The following is an 18472-nucleotide window of genomic DNA, read 5'->3' on the forward strand; positions in this document are numbered from 1 at the left end:
TCGGATTTCCTATATCGACAGTGGTGTCGAGTGCGTTCCGAATACGAATACAGCTTTTTCAGCCGAGTACCTTTCAAATGTTTGGAATTAATTAAATAAACGAATATTTACCTACTTCTTTCATTAGTAAATCGCAACAAGATTGTTCATTTTTAAATTTAACGAACTCGTTGATTCAAATTAATGTTGACAAAAATGCAACCGTGTGCCACAATCCTGCTTCCCTACACGACGCGATTGACAGAAACTCCAACACATTCGCAACGAAAACTAAGGCATATGCAAAATTGTATATGCCAGTTTGGCTCTGTAGGGAATGACTGTCATTTGATCGATCAAGTGCGTGTCAATGCTGATAGTTGTAACGGTAGTTGGTTGCCATAGTAACCACAAGATTCACTAGGGCTACATTTTGTGCTCAACAAAAGTAGTTGTACCTGCCAAATAATGTCGAGCACTGAAGTACTTGGATATAATTTAGAACTTAATTAGTTTAATTTTAATTTTATCATTATTCGACCCCGCTCATAGGAAAAGTAAGTAAAAATTAAAGTTTTCATTGTGGAATGACATTCTTTTTATATATAAACGTAATAAATACAACCGTATTATAAAGTACTTGGTACTGAAGAAGTTCAAATGCGCACATCAACAGAAAAAAGACGCAAAACGAAAAGATGCTCAAAACTTAAAGTGGAAAAATAAAGATAAGTTTTATAAAATATTTAATTTAAAATGAATAAAAGAGCTTTTAATACCGCCATGAGCAACAAAAACGATTTACGAATCCAATATTAAAAAATTGCATCGCATCGCCAGTTCTCTACCACTGCAGTCCTATTGCGCTGTGGATTTATTAGAAACAAAATTAAAAGATCCAGAGTATGCACAAGCCATGATAATGAATTATATTATGGAATACATATTTCACGTTCTAATTGCTGTACATAAATTTTTCAAAGGTCAATTACATATATCAAAAATAAAAGGTGTATCTGAGGACGTAGCCAACGGTATTAAACATTCATTTTCGGANTGTACATAAATTTTTCAAAGGTCAATTACATATATAAACAAGTAAGTTTTAGCAAAAAAAAAACCGACTTCAACTCTCATATAAAAAAAAAAATATATATATATATATATCTCATGATCCGCTGATCGGATCTTAACCAGATTAGTATGGGACCACCTCTGAGACACAAATGCAAAAAGAATTATCGAAATCGGTTGACGTGGTCCAAAGTTATGCGGTAACATACATAAAAAAAAAAATATTCCGACGAACTGATAACCTCCTCCTTTTTGGAAGTCGGTTAAAAATAAAAGGTGTGTCTGAGGACGTAGCCAGCGGTATTAAATTTTCATTTTCGGACGGGGAATTGCTGCAGCTTAACTGTGACGGCAGATGGGAGAGAAAACCACTAAACAAACTTATACTGGTGGTATATATAAACCTTTTTAACATACTTTGTCAAAAGTTCTCAAAAATCGACGCAAGTTCTTAAATAAATGGTCAAAACATATAAATAAATAGTATCCCTAATTATGTGGCCACTACCGTATACATATGTACATATCTTTTAACAATACAAATTTTTTGGTAGTCTATTTCAGTCCACTTAGATGCATTCAAAAAGAAAGGTCCTGTTGAGTTCGAAAAGAAATCAGGAAGGCAATTGAGCTCAATGTAATGTATAATATTAGGATATTAGATTTAAGTATGTACATATGTACGTTTGTGGCAAAAATAATAGAAACGCCTTATTTTGCTTAATTTTTGGCCACATTTCCTTTGTTTATTAATGTTTTATGTACTGCGCTTAGGGTAATGTATTTAGCTTCTAATTTGATGTAATGTACTTAGCTTCTAATTTTTTGATATTTAATGATATGAAAACATGGCAGACTTGATGTGTCATGATTGATCGCTTATTACATCAAATTTGATTGCACATTACTGACTTATATTTCTATCAAGGTTGATCACTCATAATTTTCGAAGATTTACATCACTGATGATTAAAATTTGAAGGCCGAACTCAAAGGGACCCTACAAGACGCGATTGACAGAAACTCCAACACATTCACAACGAAAACTAATACGCAAAATTGTATATGTCAGTTCCCACCACGCAAAACAGGAGAAATGAGCAACAATCGTCAATGGCAACAAATTGGCGACTCACCGATTTGTTGCTGTGGTAACAAATCGGCAACATCATTTCTTTCATGTCAACTTTGGAATAAATAAGTAATCAAAAATTCCCAAACTTATACATTTGTTGTCAACAGTATTATCCAAAATCGTCTAATATATCCCACCTTCTTTAATTCACCTTGTCTGAAACGATAAGAAAATTACGCATTCAGGTAATAAGATAACGACTCGCCCAGGCGAGTTGCCTTCGGCGGACGTTCTAGAGCGACTGGTAATAGGAAATCGATACTATGGCAATATTACCGGCAATAAATTTGTTTCCGAGGGCGAGACGTTTTCTTATTGCCGGCAACAAAAATTGTTTGGTGGGTTTGGCCCTGTAGCGAATGACTGTCATTTGTTTGATCAAGTGAGTGGCAATGCTGATAGAAGTAACGGTAGTTGGTTGCCATAGTAACCACAAGATTTAACAGGGCTGCATTTTGTGCTAAACAAAAGTAGTTGTACCTGCCAAATAATATTCGAGTACTGACGTACTTGGATATAATTTTGAACTTAATTAGTTTAAACTATAATTTTACCATTTATTGGACCCCATTCATAGCAAAAAATTAAGGTAAGTAAAAATTAATGTTTTTATTGCGGTATGATAATTTCAATGTATGCAAACGTAAAAAATAAAACCGGATTATAATGTACTTGGTACTGAAGAAGTTCAAATGTGCACATCAACGGAGAAAAGAAAGTCGCGAAACGAAAAGCCGCTCGAAATTCAAAGTGCTGTGAAAATTAAAGATTAGTTTTATAAAATATTTAATTTAAAATGAAGAAAAGAGCATATAATAATGCAATGACCAAAGAAAAACGGATTTACGAATCCAATGTAAGAAAATTGCGAGCTCTAAGGCAAATGAAAAGTGCAGAAAATGTGAACCTAGAAAGTAGTGGTGTTGTACATCCAAATGAACAGCCAGGACCCTCGTTTCTTAGTACAGAATCTACTGAAGGTACAACAAACTCATCTGACCTACAATTCGATGAGAATACTGAAGATTCATCTGAATCTTAATCAATTACTGTGCTCCCGCAAGAAAGTGTACAAAGTACTGAAGAGATTAGGTTGTGGGCTATTACGAACACATAATTCTCACATAATTCTTTAGACGATTTGTTGCGAACTTTACGCAAAATTGGGGTACCGAATTTGCTAATGTCTGCCAAAAGTTTGTTAGATACAAGCGGAGAGAAAATTAATGTTGGCAGGATTCCAGATGGAGATTTTATATACCTAGGAATTGAGAACTATTTTAAATCATCTAGTATCTCTAGTTTAGAAAATAAGGAAGAAGTTTTAATTGACGTTGGAGTCGACGGTTTAAAATTATTCAAAAGTTCAAACCGCGTTCTTTGGCCTATCCTTGGAGCTATTGTAGGTGCCCCTCATATCAGACCGTTTATGATTGCTTGCTTTTCTGGTTTCAAAAAGCCGGGAAATATTGATAGCTTCATGGATGACTTCTGCAATGAAGTTAAGTTATTAAGAATTAATGGAGTTCAAGTAGGCCTTAATCCAAACCGGTTAAAATTTAACGTACGCTTGTTTACGTGTGACTCTCCAGCTAGGGCATTTGTAACTGGCGTTATTGGGCACAACGGAAAAAATGGATGTCCCAAATGCTGCCAGGAAGGTGCATATAAAAAAACAGGGTTTGTTTTTCAAAGCAGGTTGGCATTCTTAGGACTGATTCATCCTTTGAATCCAGATCAAATCCTTCTCATCATCTAACAGAATTTAAAGAGAAAAAAAGTATTTTGTAGTTAACTGATTTTAGAATGGTATCCCAATTTCCGATTGATTGCATTCACTTAGTGGACCTAGGAGTTACAAAAATGTTATTAAAATTGTTTCTTAAAAGAGGGAATGTAACATCCATTAATGAGAAGTTGAACTTTATCGCAAGTTTGGTTCCCTCAGAGTTTAGTCGCATAGCTAGAAGTTTAGATGAGATGGACAATTGGAAGTCAACGGAATTTAGGCAATTTTTGCTCTATACTGGCATTTTTGTCCTCAAAGATACCATCAACCCCGATTTATACTACAATTTTTTGCTGTTACATAGTACCATTAGACTTCTTTCTTGTGAAAGGATATCCGAGACAGAAGCTGACGTTGCCCAAAAAATATTGGAACTCTTCGTAACTTACTTTGGTGAAATATATGGTGATGAGTTTATAAGCTTTAACGTTCATGGAGTACTCCACCTATCGGATTGTGTGAAGCAATTTGGTCCTTTGGACTCATTTTCAGCATATAAATTTTAAAATTTTATGCAATATTTAAAAAAGATGATTAAAAAGCAAATAAGATCTTGCAACAAATATCGTTGAGACTTGAAGAAAGGCAGGAATATATTTCTGAAAATACGGATTCAATGTTAGGATCATTTAATTTAAACCACAATAAAGAGAGAGATTGTTACTGTTTTCGTCAAAAATCGGGTCCTCTCAAGGTGATAGGTATAATAAAGACGGCGAACTCGGAAAAACTGTTATGCAATGCCTTTGAAAAATTAGAAAACTTTTTCGAAGAGCCACTGCAGTCTTTCCCGGGTTTGGGAATTGTTGTTGCAAGTCAGCTAAGCACTGTGCAAATTGAGATTTCGATGGAGGATCTAAATCATAAATATTTTTGTATACCATATGAAAATAAACATTTGCTAATTCCGCTGTTACACCACCTGTTTCACGATTTTCATAATTAAACTACACATTTCATTTCGCCATAAAAAAGTAATTTACAAAATAATAATTTAAATCATTTAAATTTTAATACAATTTGCGATATGAGCCTTAACTTGAACGCTAGCAATAGCTCCGATGAGTCGCATATCCCAGCAGCTCAGGAATTAAATCGTAAGAATAACTATTATTTAATCATTAATATTCAACCACTCTTCCTTCATCTTTTCTTTTGTCGGTTTCAGTTAACCAACCACCTCTAAAAAGAAAGCGCTTTTTCACAAAAAACTATTACAATAATGCAACCGAAAATAAACAGAGTACGAGTACCAGTGCAAATATCTCAAATGAGGGTAAGTATAGCTATTATTTAATCGTTAATATTCAACAACTCTTCTCTCTTCTTTTCTTTTGTCGGTTTCAGCTAACCAACCACATCTAAAAAGAAAGCGCTTTTTCACAAAAAAACGATTACAATAATGCAACCGAAAATAAACAGAGTACGATTACCAGTGCAAATATCTCAAATTAGGGTAATTTATTACAAAAATTTTAACTGAATAAAATTTTTTACTAAATTTATATAAAACATTGTTTCAGAAATTATGGAAACCTTCAAAGGGTCTTAAAAACCCAAAACGATTTGATAGAAGGCATAAATATAATTAACCATAATGTAAGATAATCACTTTTCAACATGTGCTGTAACCCAAACAAAATTTTAAGCAAAGCAAGAAGTTGGTTAAAAAAAGAGTACATGTATAATTTTCATTGTCCTTTTACATTAGCAAACCACCATTGTTCAAAACCAAATCCACATCTCCGAGGTATTGGAACAGGTTCAGCAAAACTTATGTCGTATTTGAAATCAGTATTATAAAAAGTTACATATGTATGTATTTAAAAAAGTAATAAATATATTTTGTTCAGGCCGTTAATAAAAGTGAAATGGAAGCGCAAAATATGATGGTACGAGAATGCAAAGTGGTTGCAAAGAAGATTGAGAGGTCGGTTTGTCGAATGACTGGAGAAATTTCTGACAAATTTAGATGACATCGCCAGTTCTCTACCACTGCAGTCCGATTGCGCCACATATATCATAAAATTAAAAGGTGTATCTGAGGACGTAGGCAGCGTCATTAAACATTTATTTACGGACGAAACATTGCTACAATTCAACTGGGACGGAAGATGGGAGAGAAAGCCACTGAACAAACTCATACTGGTTGACACAATCGTACGAGGTAATATGCACACATATCAGGGACACTACTTTGCGTTCTGACGATACATTTATTTTTTTAATTTATATTCATATACCTATATAAAACATTTCTAACATACTTTGTAAAAAATTATCAAAAAACAACGCAAGTTCTTAGCCGCTTAAAATTTGCAAAATATTATGCTCACATTGAATGCGCTGTAAATCTGAATACCCGATTTTTTTTTCTAGAGAACGTGATTTAAAAGTTTTAAATTTTGATTACCATTTTTGAAATTTTGCGATTTTTAATAAATCTTGTACAAGGTTTGAAACTTTCAGTTGCACGGTTTACGTTTTGGTATAAACTATATCTTTGTAAAAAAAGTTAATTTCAAATAAATAAAAAAATAAATGGTCAAAACTTATAAAGAAATACTATCCCTAATTATGTGGCTACTACCGTATACATACAAAAATTTTTTTTAATAAAAATTTTTTTGATAATCTATTTCATACCACATAGATGCATTTAAAAGGTGCAGTTGAGTTGGAAAAGGATATCAAAAAGGCAGTTGAAATCCATAATTTTAAGACTATTTAATATTAGATTTAAGTATGTACATATGAACGCCAGTGGCAGCAATAATATAAACGCCTTATTTTGATTAATTTTTCGCTAAATTACCTTTATTTTTTTAACGTTTAATGATTATTTAATACTCAATGTTTATTTAATGTTCAATGTTTATTTAATGTTCAATGTTTATTTAATGTTTAATGTGCAAGCAATACCTTTCTTTCTGAATTTTGGTATCATAATTTTGAACGCAGCTGTATGTATGTTTTTATGGTTTTCTGAATTTTTAGTTCGTAAGACATGAATCAATTTGCTACTAACTTTATAATGTTACTGAACATTTTTAGTTTATAAGATTTTGTGAAAAAGTATTTTACAAAAAATCCCACTCTGTTTAATATCTGTTTTATGTATGTACATATGTACGCTGGTGGCAGAACTAATAGAAACGCGTTATTTTGACTAATTTTTGGCTACATTTCCTTTGTGTTCATTTAGGGCCGGTTGTTCAATGTCTGGTTATCACTACCACTACACTATCGACGATTTCGACATCATGCATGTAACATGTGATCGATAAAGCAGTAGTTGTGGTTAACCGGAGCTTCTACCTCCGATTTGTGCTAATCAGACATTGAACAACCGGCCCTTAATGTTTAATCTACAAAGTTTGAAATGTGGATTTGTATGGCGTTTGTCATACAACTAGCTAGACCTTTATAATAGAATCTAGTGGCGCAATTTTGTATTTCACCCTTATGACGGTTTTGTAATATGTTTACATAAATTGTTAAAACATATGGAGCAAATTTGACAATTACTTCGAAATCTACATGTCAAAAAACTAAATTCGGATGTTGTCAGCGCTATTCTGTATACTGGATTAGTCGCTATACATAATACAAAGTAAGATACTGGTAGCCATGTCTACTAGACCAGCAACTGGACACCAATCGCCATGTATATTGGGGCCATAAATAAGCAAAAGAAATGCACCGAAATAAATCGTTTCTATTATTTCTGTCGCAAGTGTATGTGTTTTATGAAAAAAATTTGAATTTTTACTACGTAAGACATTAATTATTTAACTTATTATATTTTAATGATTAATAATTAGGTCATAAGATTTTATGAAAATAAGAGAAAAAAAAATAAGTATTAAATGTGTCATTAATGATAGATTTCTAATCATGCGTGAGAGATCAGACTTGACGAATTTTTACATCAACTGTGAGTAATCAGCAATGATATGAAAACATGTCAGTCTTGATGTGTCATGATTGATCGGGTATTACATCAAATTTGATTGCACATTGCTGACTTATATTTCTATCAAGGCTGATCACTCATAATTGTCGAAGATTTACATCACTGATGATTCAAATTTGAATGCCGAACTCAGAGGGAGTAAGCAGTCTAGCAATATGCCAAAACGTATATGTTAGAAGGAGATGAAGCATCACGCGTACACAAAAGTTTCCATCAGATTTTTCACACTGCCCTTTAGAATTTGATAGAAACTTGTAGGTAGCCAGTGACAGAAATATCTATCAGTCTTGCTACTCAAATTATTGGTCAAATGATAGTCACTGTTCTTGCAGGGTTGCAAATTCTTACTGGCAAACATTTTCCCAGCACGAATTTGCAACTTCCCCTCCAAATGAAATGTCAAAATTGTGCTCTCTCCTTGCAAGTTTTACTGGGTTTTTGGCTAAACGAACACGATTTGGTAACAATTGGTACCAACTTGTACAAATTTTTTGCATAGCGAAAACTCCTTATGCCTTGGGCGTGGCTGTGCCAATTTTCCAAAAATTTATAATATTATTATTTGTCGTCTAAAAATCATTTAAATATTAATTTTATGTTAATAAGCTTCAGTAGTTACTAAAATATCGCAGTTTACGTATTTCTGAAGATTACCGTTATATGAGAGGTAGGCGTGGCGAATTTCCGATTTTACCTATTTTCAATACCATCCGTCCTACGCTAAAAATAAGTACACATACCAAATTTCGTTAAATCGATTGCTTAATCGATTTTTTTTCAATTCTGATCATTTATGTGTTAAAAATTAAATAAAAGCTTCTATAAATACACTACGTTTTGTACGCTTACACTAATAGATTAGCTATTTGTTTAAGTTTTTCCCACACAATTTTGTATTACCTGATATGAATCTTCCCCTTCGCTGGCTAGAAAATGGTTTCAGACCCATATGGCTGGTTTCTCTAACTCAACTTAACTTAGTTTAGCCATTTTTTACACCTAAGTCAAAAGTTAGCCTACTTTTTACACAGCTTATTCGTGACTAAGTCTAAAAAATTGCCTAAACTAAGTTAAGTTGAGTTGGAGAAACCAGACCATAGTTTCTTACGCAAAGTCGCTCAGAATGATCCGTAGAGCATCTTCCGCATATGCGATTTTTCCGTTTTTCTGATTCCCTACAAATCGTCCCGCTCAAATATACAGGGCTTAGCGCCAAATTCACAGGGCGTGGTTAACCGCTGATAAGAGTTTAACTATTGATTTTTATATTTACAACGCTCAGTTAGCAAAAGTGGAAACCAGCATGCCCCCATAGTTAAACTCTTGTGAAATTAGTATTTTTTTTGTGGAACGAATTTCAAATTTGAATAGAAAAGTATTGATTTTTTGAATTTGTATATTTTCATGCTATACGTATTTCCATAGTTAACTAAGCGACTCAGAATATAAATTCTTAGTTAAACTCTTGTTGGTGGTTAAGTTAACAATGATTTAACTAAGCACTGTGAATTCGGCCCTTATAGTACTTAATTTTTCATCCATTCATTCGAAAGGATTTAGAAACGCTGAGTTAGAGCTTTAGGTCCCTGTACCATGTAGGGAAAATTCCCTGCCCGTAGGGATTTTAGTCGAAAAAATGAGTGTAGGGAAAAGGGTAGATTTATAAATAAGTTAAATGTAGGAATTTTTCAAAAAAAATCTAATTTTTTTCGCTCAAAATGCAAACAAGAAGATAAGTTCATATGGCAACTTTTTATCGACGGCAGCGTTAAATCCGAAAACTTGTAAACACCAATTTCATGTTTGTTTTTCAAACTAGCGTGGACATTTTCATCAATTTTAGCAAATTTGTGGCATTCTACACTTTTTGAGCGCAAGTTGCTCCAATCTCACACTCCATTTCATATTTCATGAGTACTGGCTCAATCCGATTTTGGTGGCCTCAGTAGCTATTTGGGCGTTCACTTGATAAAGCCAAATATAAAAGTTAAATAAAATTTATTTTTAGTTTTTAATTTTGTATACATAGGTAGTCCTCTGGAATAACGATACAACTCAAAACGAAAAAAATTTCAATCCTGTTTCGCCGTTCGCCGGCATTGTGTTTCAGCTAAAAGCGAATCTGTCAAATATTTTATCTAGCATCAGCCTTAGCGGGCACGCGTGACGGTCACGTCACTGGGACAAGTGACCATTCTCTTGCTGGGTAGTAGATAAGGCATCCAATCCCGGACCATTTTGTGAATTCGGGATCTTAAATTGGTATTCCCGGGATCCCGGCATATTTCGGGATATTATTACCATTAATTAAAATATCCTAACAAACTAGTTTTGTGGTCTTGCTTTTTTGCGAATACTAGAAACAAAAATAAATTTGTATTTTAAACAAAGAAATATAAATGTCTTTATTTAATATTAGTTTAAAAAGCTAATTACAAACTGAATAAACTAAAAACTATGGAATTGAAATTCATTCATATTGCAGTCGCAGTCATTTTTACAAAAAGTAAAAAATAAGAGAACATCTTTGCACTTACATATAGTATTTGTACATATACACTAGGGTTGTTGCGATTATTCGCATTCGCATTCGCAACCGCGGAGCTTCCGCATTATTTTTAACATTCGCATTCGCTTTCGCATTCGCAATAATCAATGCGGAGCTTTTGCGAATGCGAATGTTGTGCATTGTAGCCAATATTTTTTGCCTGTGGTCGTTTGAGTATTTGTGTACCAAAACTGGTCAAATGTCATATTTATCAACTTTGGTAAAAATGTCTTTAAACTTATTATTTCTTAAGCTATATAATCGAGCAGTTATTCTACTTGACCTTTGACGTACGTCAAAGAGAACATAGTCCTTTTAATAATATATGAGTTGTTCACACTTGCTTGGTTATCAGGTTATCTGGTTAAAAATTATTATTCTGTAGTGTATTTTATTGTTGTAAACTGTAAAAAAATATATCAGCATAACCAGATAACCTGATAACCAGGCAAGCGGGAACAACCCAATATATTTTTTGTTTTCTCTTCTTTAAATACCTGCATTTCTTTCTTTATTATGATTTTTATTGGACCAAGTGGAAAGTGTGCACTGTAATTTTAAACCAAATTGTCGTGATTTGCTCTTAACCGCAGAACTCTACAGACGAACAGCGATGGCCTACCAACTGTCATTTTGACGAGCAATGTGATTGTAAGTTTTTGTGTGTGGGCACTTTGATGTCTTGAAATAAGCATTTGCCGCATGACGCCACCAGACAACATTCTCACAATTTCGGTGTTTAAAAACATTTAAATCTTTAAAAAACTACCTAAATAATTTCCTAAAACGTAATCATAAATTATCCAATACGGAACAGATTTTTATTTTGATTTAATATCAAAATTTCATCGATGTTACCACCAGCACGCTTTCTTTCAAATGAAAATATGGCTGTCAAACTATCGAATTGCCTGCAATAGATGTCAAGCAATAAGCGCTGACATATATTGCAGCACATAAGAAATAGGCGGTCTCCATTGGAAATATATTTTGTGACATTGTTATCACGACATCAGGGGTTTCCTGTGCAGACAGGGCTTGATGTTACATATCGTCACCTGAAATGCAAAAAGACGTAACAAACATCTTCGCTGAAATACCAAAAAATCGTAACTAATAAAAAATTCAGAATAAAACTGAATTCTGAATTTTTTATTAGTTACGACTTTTTGGTATTTCAGCGACGATGTTTGTTACGTCTTTTTGCATTGATATGATGGATTTCATCGAATTTCAACTCCCACAACAGTTATGGTGTGGTTACGTCTTTTTGCATTTCAGGTGACGATATATTCTTTTCAATCATTTCAAATGTGGCTCTTTGGGGAATTTATTTTAAGGAACAATTTTAAAAACAGTAATTTTGTTTACTTGTCGGGCACTATTTTTTCATAGATAAATATGTACATTGGATCCTTAAAAGCCTCTGTGGTAAAACTCTCCCCCTACGTCTCCCTTCTTTGCTATTTAAAGTGAAAGATTAAGCTCCTACAATAGGGATTTCCAGCAGAAATCTTCAACATTTAGCTATAAAGATAATAGATGCTGAAATATTTAAAAAGCTATAGGTCCGACCTTTAATTAGGTAAGAATTACGTAACTATCTGAAACCCTCATCATTCGTGATTCCAATAATTCAAATGATTATAAAATAACGAGGTGCTTTTTTAAAAAATTAGCAATATTCTGATCCGATTCGGCTGGCAGCCAGGATCTTAAAAACAGAATTTTGTTCAATATTTTCATTCCTGGAAAATAATAATTTGGCTGAATTTCTTTATTCATTCTGAACGTTTGGAATAAACTTTTTTGTTTACTTATTCTTTAGAACGTTCCTGATGATATGTTAACGTATATTTCAAACACATTCTGTTTATTCCGGCTGTGAAATGAGATTATCCGGAATGTATAAAGAAACGCAGCCTTTATTTTCCATATCCACCTATCTAGCTCGCTATAAGCACAAATTCTTCAAACCAGTCTCAGAAGAAACCATTAAAAATGAATTACAAAAACTAAAATCGAAAAACGCTGATGACGTTACAAGTTCCCCAAATTCTAAAACTGCCAATGAGAATGAAGAATTCTTTTTAAAAAGCTTCAGAAAAAACTGGCACATCTGGTTTGGTTTGTAAGCGCTGTTTAAACAACGATCTCACCATTATGCTAGATTCTTCAAGTGAACATGAAAGTCAGGAAGATACATCCGACATTGCAGCCCCAATGCAATTCTCATTAATTTTTAATAAATAAAATTTTCAATTTTTGAATTCAAGTACTAGATAAAATAAACGTTATTAAAAATTACTAACTTTTAAATTTTTTTATTTACCTAAATAACTTAGTTTACTTAGCTGGTTATTTCTTAAAAATACTTGACATCCGCATTTGCTTTCGCATCCGCGGATGTTAGCTGGTAGACATCCGCATCCGCGGATGTCTAATATATGCGCCATAAAAAGGTGTTTGCATTGTTAAACTTTGAAAATTCCACATTAGTAATATCCCTAAGGAATCATGAACCAAAAATACAAGATCACGTAAGAACGCGACGTTGTATTTGTAACTGGTTTTGAGAAAAAAGTTTGCGAAAGCGGGTTCGTCAGCTGAGCGTTTGTTTACATCACAAGCACCACTATTTTAACTTTTATTTAAGTAAAGAAGAGTTAATTCAACATGACAACACATTTTCAAGCATTTTATTGCATCATTTTACCTAAATTGTGCGCTTAAAGTGGCTGACAATAATTTTGGCTAATTTTGGTTTTCGTTGTTTTCTTTGCTTTGTTTACTTTTCGCTCGTTTTCCAGTGAAACAAGATGGCGTAGAACCCGCTAAAAAAATCGACTTTTTTCACTCTCTTGTTCTTACGTGATCTTGTGCATGATAAAAACATAGTAAGGTATAACCGTTCTCTCAATTTGTCGGCCATGATTTTTTTTTGAAGTTTGCCAACATTTTAAAATCATATAAAAGTGAAAATAAAAAAATGAAATTGTTCGAAATTGTTGTTGCTTGAGATTGAAAATGAAAATGTGTGTGTGAGTTTGTGAGTAAATTTAAAAACTAAATTGTTTGGAAACGTCAAGAATTTTAAAAGTGACTCTCAGCGGTTCTACCTTACTATATTTTTATCATGATCTTGTGTATTTCGTTCATGCTAAGGAATAGAGTAGATGTACAGTGTTCGGACCACCAAACTCGATTCAGTACTAAATTACTGCAAAAATCGGGCAAAAACAAAATTACCGTAAAAGATTGAACTTTTTATTTTCGTTTCTCACATTAATTGTTTGACTAAATTAAATATGTTCTATTCATTCGCGGCGGCGCGAGTGCAGTGCAGCGAGACGCGGGGGTCATGAGCGCGTCGCGAACGGGCGCGGCGCGGTGCGGGGAGCTAGCAAATGTGCACCCGCCAGGTTATGCACACGCAAAATTAAAACTTACCTAAGTACATATATTTATTTTCCAATATCCAATAAATCTGGAAATATTAAATAATTATTTATTTCATTTTATTAGTAATAATTTGTATCAATTTAAATAATTCAGTATCAATTTCATATATTTTTCACTTTTGCCTCAATTTAATTCAGTATCGACAACTGGTGAGAGCCTGTACACACACATATTTTACGTGAACAGAATCGAACAAAAAACCTTTTTCAGAATGGAACAAAAAATATTAATTAGAATTTCAACAACACTTTACATATAAATCAACATTGAATCTTGAACAGGTATGTATTTTTAATTCAAGAGGGTGTCCAAGGCGAATTTAATAATGAATTACAACAAACACATCATTTGGACGTTATGTTCTCTACGGCGAAAAATTCAGATTCGCCGGTAACACCGCCTTATTAATTCGCCTTGAGAGTGTCATTTCAGAATATGGCTTTATTACTCATTTGCACAAATTTGAATATGACTTTATTTCACTTCTGGATTGGAAATAACGCCATATGGTTTTATTTCCAAAACAAAATGGAAATAAGACCATATGGCGTTATTTCCAAAACAAAATGGAAATAAGACCATATGGCGTTATTGCGTATGGTGTTATTGCACCCCACCGATCTTAGTTAATTGCAAACACTAGTAGGGAACGAATTTTTTACATTTTAACAGATGGCAGGAAAACACAGGGTTGTAATAGACTTTCAACGTGGCTTCGAGTTGGTTAGCTTTTAACCATCTCAGTGAAATGGTTAAGTGCTGTCATTTTTATATGGCGAAACTACGCTAAATCAAGTGGGTTATCGGGATAACCAACTCAACAGCCATAACTACGTGGTTAAGCTCTGGTGGGGACATGGTATAAGGATATTGAGGGCACGTTAAACAAATTAGGGGTATCTGCTTTATATTTAACACCACATAAAAAAAACGCTTCAGGTTTTGCATTTTTAACACATACACTAAGTATTAACCGCACAACACTACAAAAATTCAAATGTTAATTAAAATTTGTTATTAACGAAAATTCAAAAAAAAAAACAAGGAGATGACTTTCAAAGCGTAACGAAATATAGGAAATAAACGATAAACAATTTGAAGTTTAAAGGTTTGCTTCTCATGAGAGCAACGTCAAAATGGCTTCTACCCAAGAATGATAGAACACAAGATTGCGCCAATCGAGCTGAGAACAACTGGCCTTGACGTCAAAATATGTATACCAGAATGAGAGAGCAAGACGAACTCGACAAGAAAAAGAGGAAGCAGCGAACAAAAGGCAGTGTTGCCAAGTTTTGAATTTGAAAAAGCACCACATTTTTATTGTTGTATTTTATGGACTTTATATGAACACTGTTACAATTATCCTTGAAACAATCTGGCACTTATGGCAACTCTAGAACATTCTGAAGTTTATCGCTCATTCTCTTTCTCTCGCTGTTCGCAGTGTTCATCCAACTTGACGTTTCTCTTTGTGGAACATTCTACGTCATTCCTCGAACATTCTGCCTATTTCTCGTTGTTCGCTTTGTGTTGCCGCAGTATTCGCCACAATACATAATTTTATTGTAAGGATGCCTATTCAAATTAATAAAAATCAATGTTTCTTGCACAACGGTCGATTTCTTCTGGCATGATTGAAGGTGCTGCACATATTTCGTTGTCGCTTATGATTGTCACTGTGCCATGATTTTGTTTAAATTTTTGTAAAATTGCTTACCACACTTACGATTGCTATAAATTTGTCTTCATTTTTTTTAAGATTTTATAATTTGATGTCTTCAAACTAAAAACAAAAGCACCAAAAACGCACCAAGCACAAAACTTAAAAATCTTCGCGTTTTGAATACCGACTAAATTTCGTGCGAAAACCATCAAGTTGGCAACAGTGAATGTTAACAAAAGTATTTTATGACGTCAGCGATTGGGTGGATGCTGTCAAATCGACGAGGAGAGGGTTAGCGGTTCGCGAATGGCGACCTTTATTTTCTGGATCGTGGCTTTTACCTGTATTTATGTGCCTTGCATCAGAGTGCCCATGATAAAAGCATATAGCCTGTTTCCGTACTTCATGATTNCTTCGCGTTTTGAATACCGACTATATTTCGTGCGAAAACCATCAAGTTGGCAACAGTGAATGTTAACAAAAGTATTTTATGACGTCAGCGATTGGGTGGATGCTGTCAAATCGACGAGGAGAGGGTTAGCGGTTCGCGAATGGCGACCTTTATTTTCTGGATCGTGGCTTTTACCTGTATTTATGTGCCTTGCATCAGAGTGCCCATGATAAAAGCATATAGCCTGTTTCCGTACTTCATGATTTGGAGGATTTGCTAGTTTTATAGGAACAGCTGTTTTAGCCTTTAATAAACCTTATGTGAACGTGGCGTACGGGAACGACTTTGGACTAAATCCTGCAAAACCTGCAAATCGTAGACGTTCTGGAACGCACTAATAGTAAGACTGCTTTTACACAGTTCAAGTATTGAATTCAATTCTGCTCGCATGTGGAAGAGAGGGGGTGAGAAGAAAACGGACGAGTACACATGCGTCTGTACCGTCAAGTCGTTTCAACTTTCTTGCTTTGCTTTTGGCATTTTCGTTGCTTCCCATTTAAAGAACCAAAAACTTGAATTCAACAGAATTGAAACGTGTAAAAGCAAATAGAAACCACAAAAGAGAATGAGCAAGAATTGCTTTCAAGTACTTGAATCATGTAAATCGGGTGTAAGGTAAAACCGCTCTCTCAACTCGTCGGCGGTGATTCTTTTTTTAAGAAGTTTGCCAACATTTTAAAATCATATAAAATTGAGAGTAAAAAATTAAATTTTCAAAGTTGTTTGAGATTGAAACTGAGAATGTGTGTGTGAGTTTGTGTGTAAAATTTTAAAATTAAATTGCTTGCAAACGTCAAGAATTTGAAAAATTCCTCTCAGCGGTTCTACCTTCCTATTTTTTTATCATGAGAGTGCTTCTCAATGGTCTTACCTCGTTATATTAGGTGCAATCCCGTATTCCTCGGACTCGGACTAGTAATAAGGTCGGTGTTATGCAGAAATTTTGTTTGGCAAACTGCGTGCAATTGTTATTGCAGCAAACTCGGAGAGAGCGAATTTGGCGACTCTCACAGCAAACTAATTTTTAGTCTGTTCCTTTGAACTTCGGACTAAAACCTGTGGAACTGTCAAACTACAATTTTACGCTCTCAAATGAGAGTAAAAGGAGAACAGATGCAGAAGTGCATAGGAACGCAAAAAGCACTATTTCCTGTAAAAACGTCAGACGGTTTGTTTACATGTCATTGGTACTACACTGATTTGGCTGAAATATCACTAAATAATTATTAAAATCTATACATATTCAAATATTTCGTTCTTTACTTCCATTTTTTAACAAATATAAGGTTATTTGCTTTCACCGCTTTCTGTTTTTGTTTGCACATGTAAATCAGCTGATCGTTTGACACTTTTCATGAACTTACAGGAAAAAAAACTCCGGACTAAATCCTGTAACTTCTGACTAGGAACAGTTGCTCAGTTACTCTCTCAAANGTGTTCCCACTTACAGGTTTTATGTCAATAGGAACGACTTCCTGTAAGTTCTGACTAAATCCTGTAAACCGGACTGCTATTGGAACAGACTATTTGTTTGGTCAAACTGCAGCAAATTCGGTGTTGCCATATACAAAAATTTTAAATTTTGCGCGTTATGTACATCTGAAATTCTCATTTCGTGTTGGCAATAGCCATGAAAACCATAATGAACGTGCAACCCTGTGCCAAACTCGACATAACCACCTCCGAGCAAACTAAGCAGCCGCCATTTAATTTGGCAAACAAAAGTTTGTCTGCATAACACCGACCTAAAACTGTCAGAAAATAAAAATTCGCTCAGAGCGAGAGAGTAACATTGAAAAGTACGGGATCGCTTTCTAGTAAAAAATGGTAACTTTTGTCAACTTCAACATAACCTCCAAATTTTGGTTGTAAATTTTTGCTTATTTTGTATATAAACACACTCAGCTCACACATGTAAATAACCAAAAATACTTTCAAGTTCATTAGAATCCACTTAAACAAGTAATTAAATACTTTTCAACATGAATTAGCAGTGCACTTTTCTATTGTTTACAATTTGGTTGCCAAACAACACATTTACCCACGGTGGAGAGAATATTCTCATCATCATCATCATTCTTGACATTTACCAGCAAACAATTCTTGGACTAAAACTGGTAACTTCTCCGTCTCTCAATAGTCAGAGAACCGAGTACGGGATCGATTTCCAGTACAATCTGCTTGATTCTGACCATGATTCAATAATGAAAGGTTTTGTAAGAAAAACTTTCTCTCGCTCTAATTTTATCAATGACACTCCCACCCTACTCCTAAAAACAAAAACAGTGATATTTCTTTTCCAAATTTCTTTGCAAGTTTTAAGTTTTAAGTTTATTGTTAGTAGTGAAATTTTTACTTTTTAAATTTGAAGAAATGTTTGTTCTGCATTCGCTGG

General features: G+C 34.0%; 1 long non-coding RNA gene across 1 annotated transcript; it reads left to right on the plus strand.

Annotated features, from left to right (window-relative positions):
* The first annotated feature begins 5016 nt into the window (after positions 1-5016).
* Positions 5017-6829, plus strand: LOC108360758 (uncharacterized). Its single transcript, XR_001847178.1, has 4 exons — positions 5017-5253; positions 5325-5433; positions 5501-6144; positions 6631-6829. It is a non-coding gene; the product is annotated as an uncharacterized LOC108360758 (long non-coding RNA).
* The last annotated feature ends 11643 nt before the right edge of the window (positions 6830-18472 follow it).

This window comes from Rhagoletis zephyria, unplaced genomic scaffold (assembly GCF_001687245.7).
Source record: "Rhagoletis zephyria isolate East Lansing unplaced genomic scaffold, Rhagoletis_zephyria_1.1 Rzeph_scaffold_00624, whole genome shotgun sequence".
Taxonomy (NCBI): Eukaryota; Metazoa; Arthropoda; class Insecta; order Diptera; family Tephritidae; genus Rhagoletis; species Rhagoletis zephyria.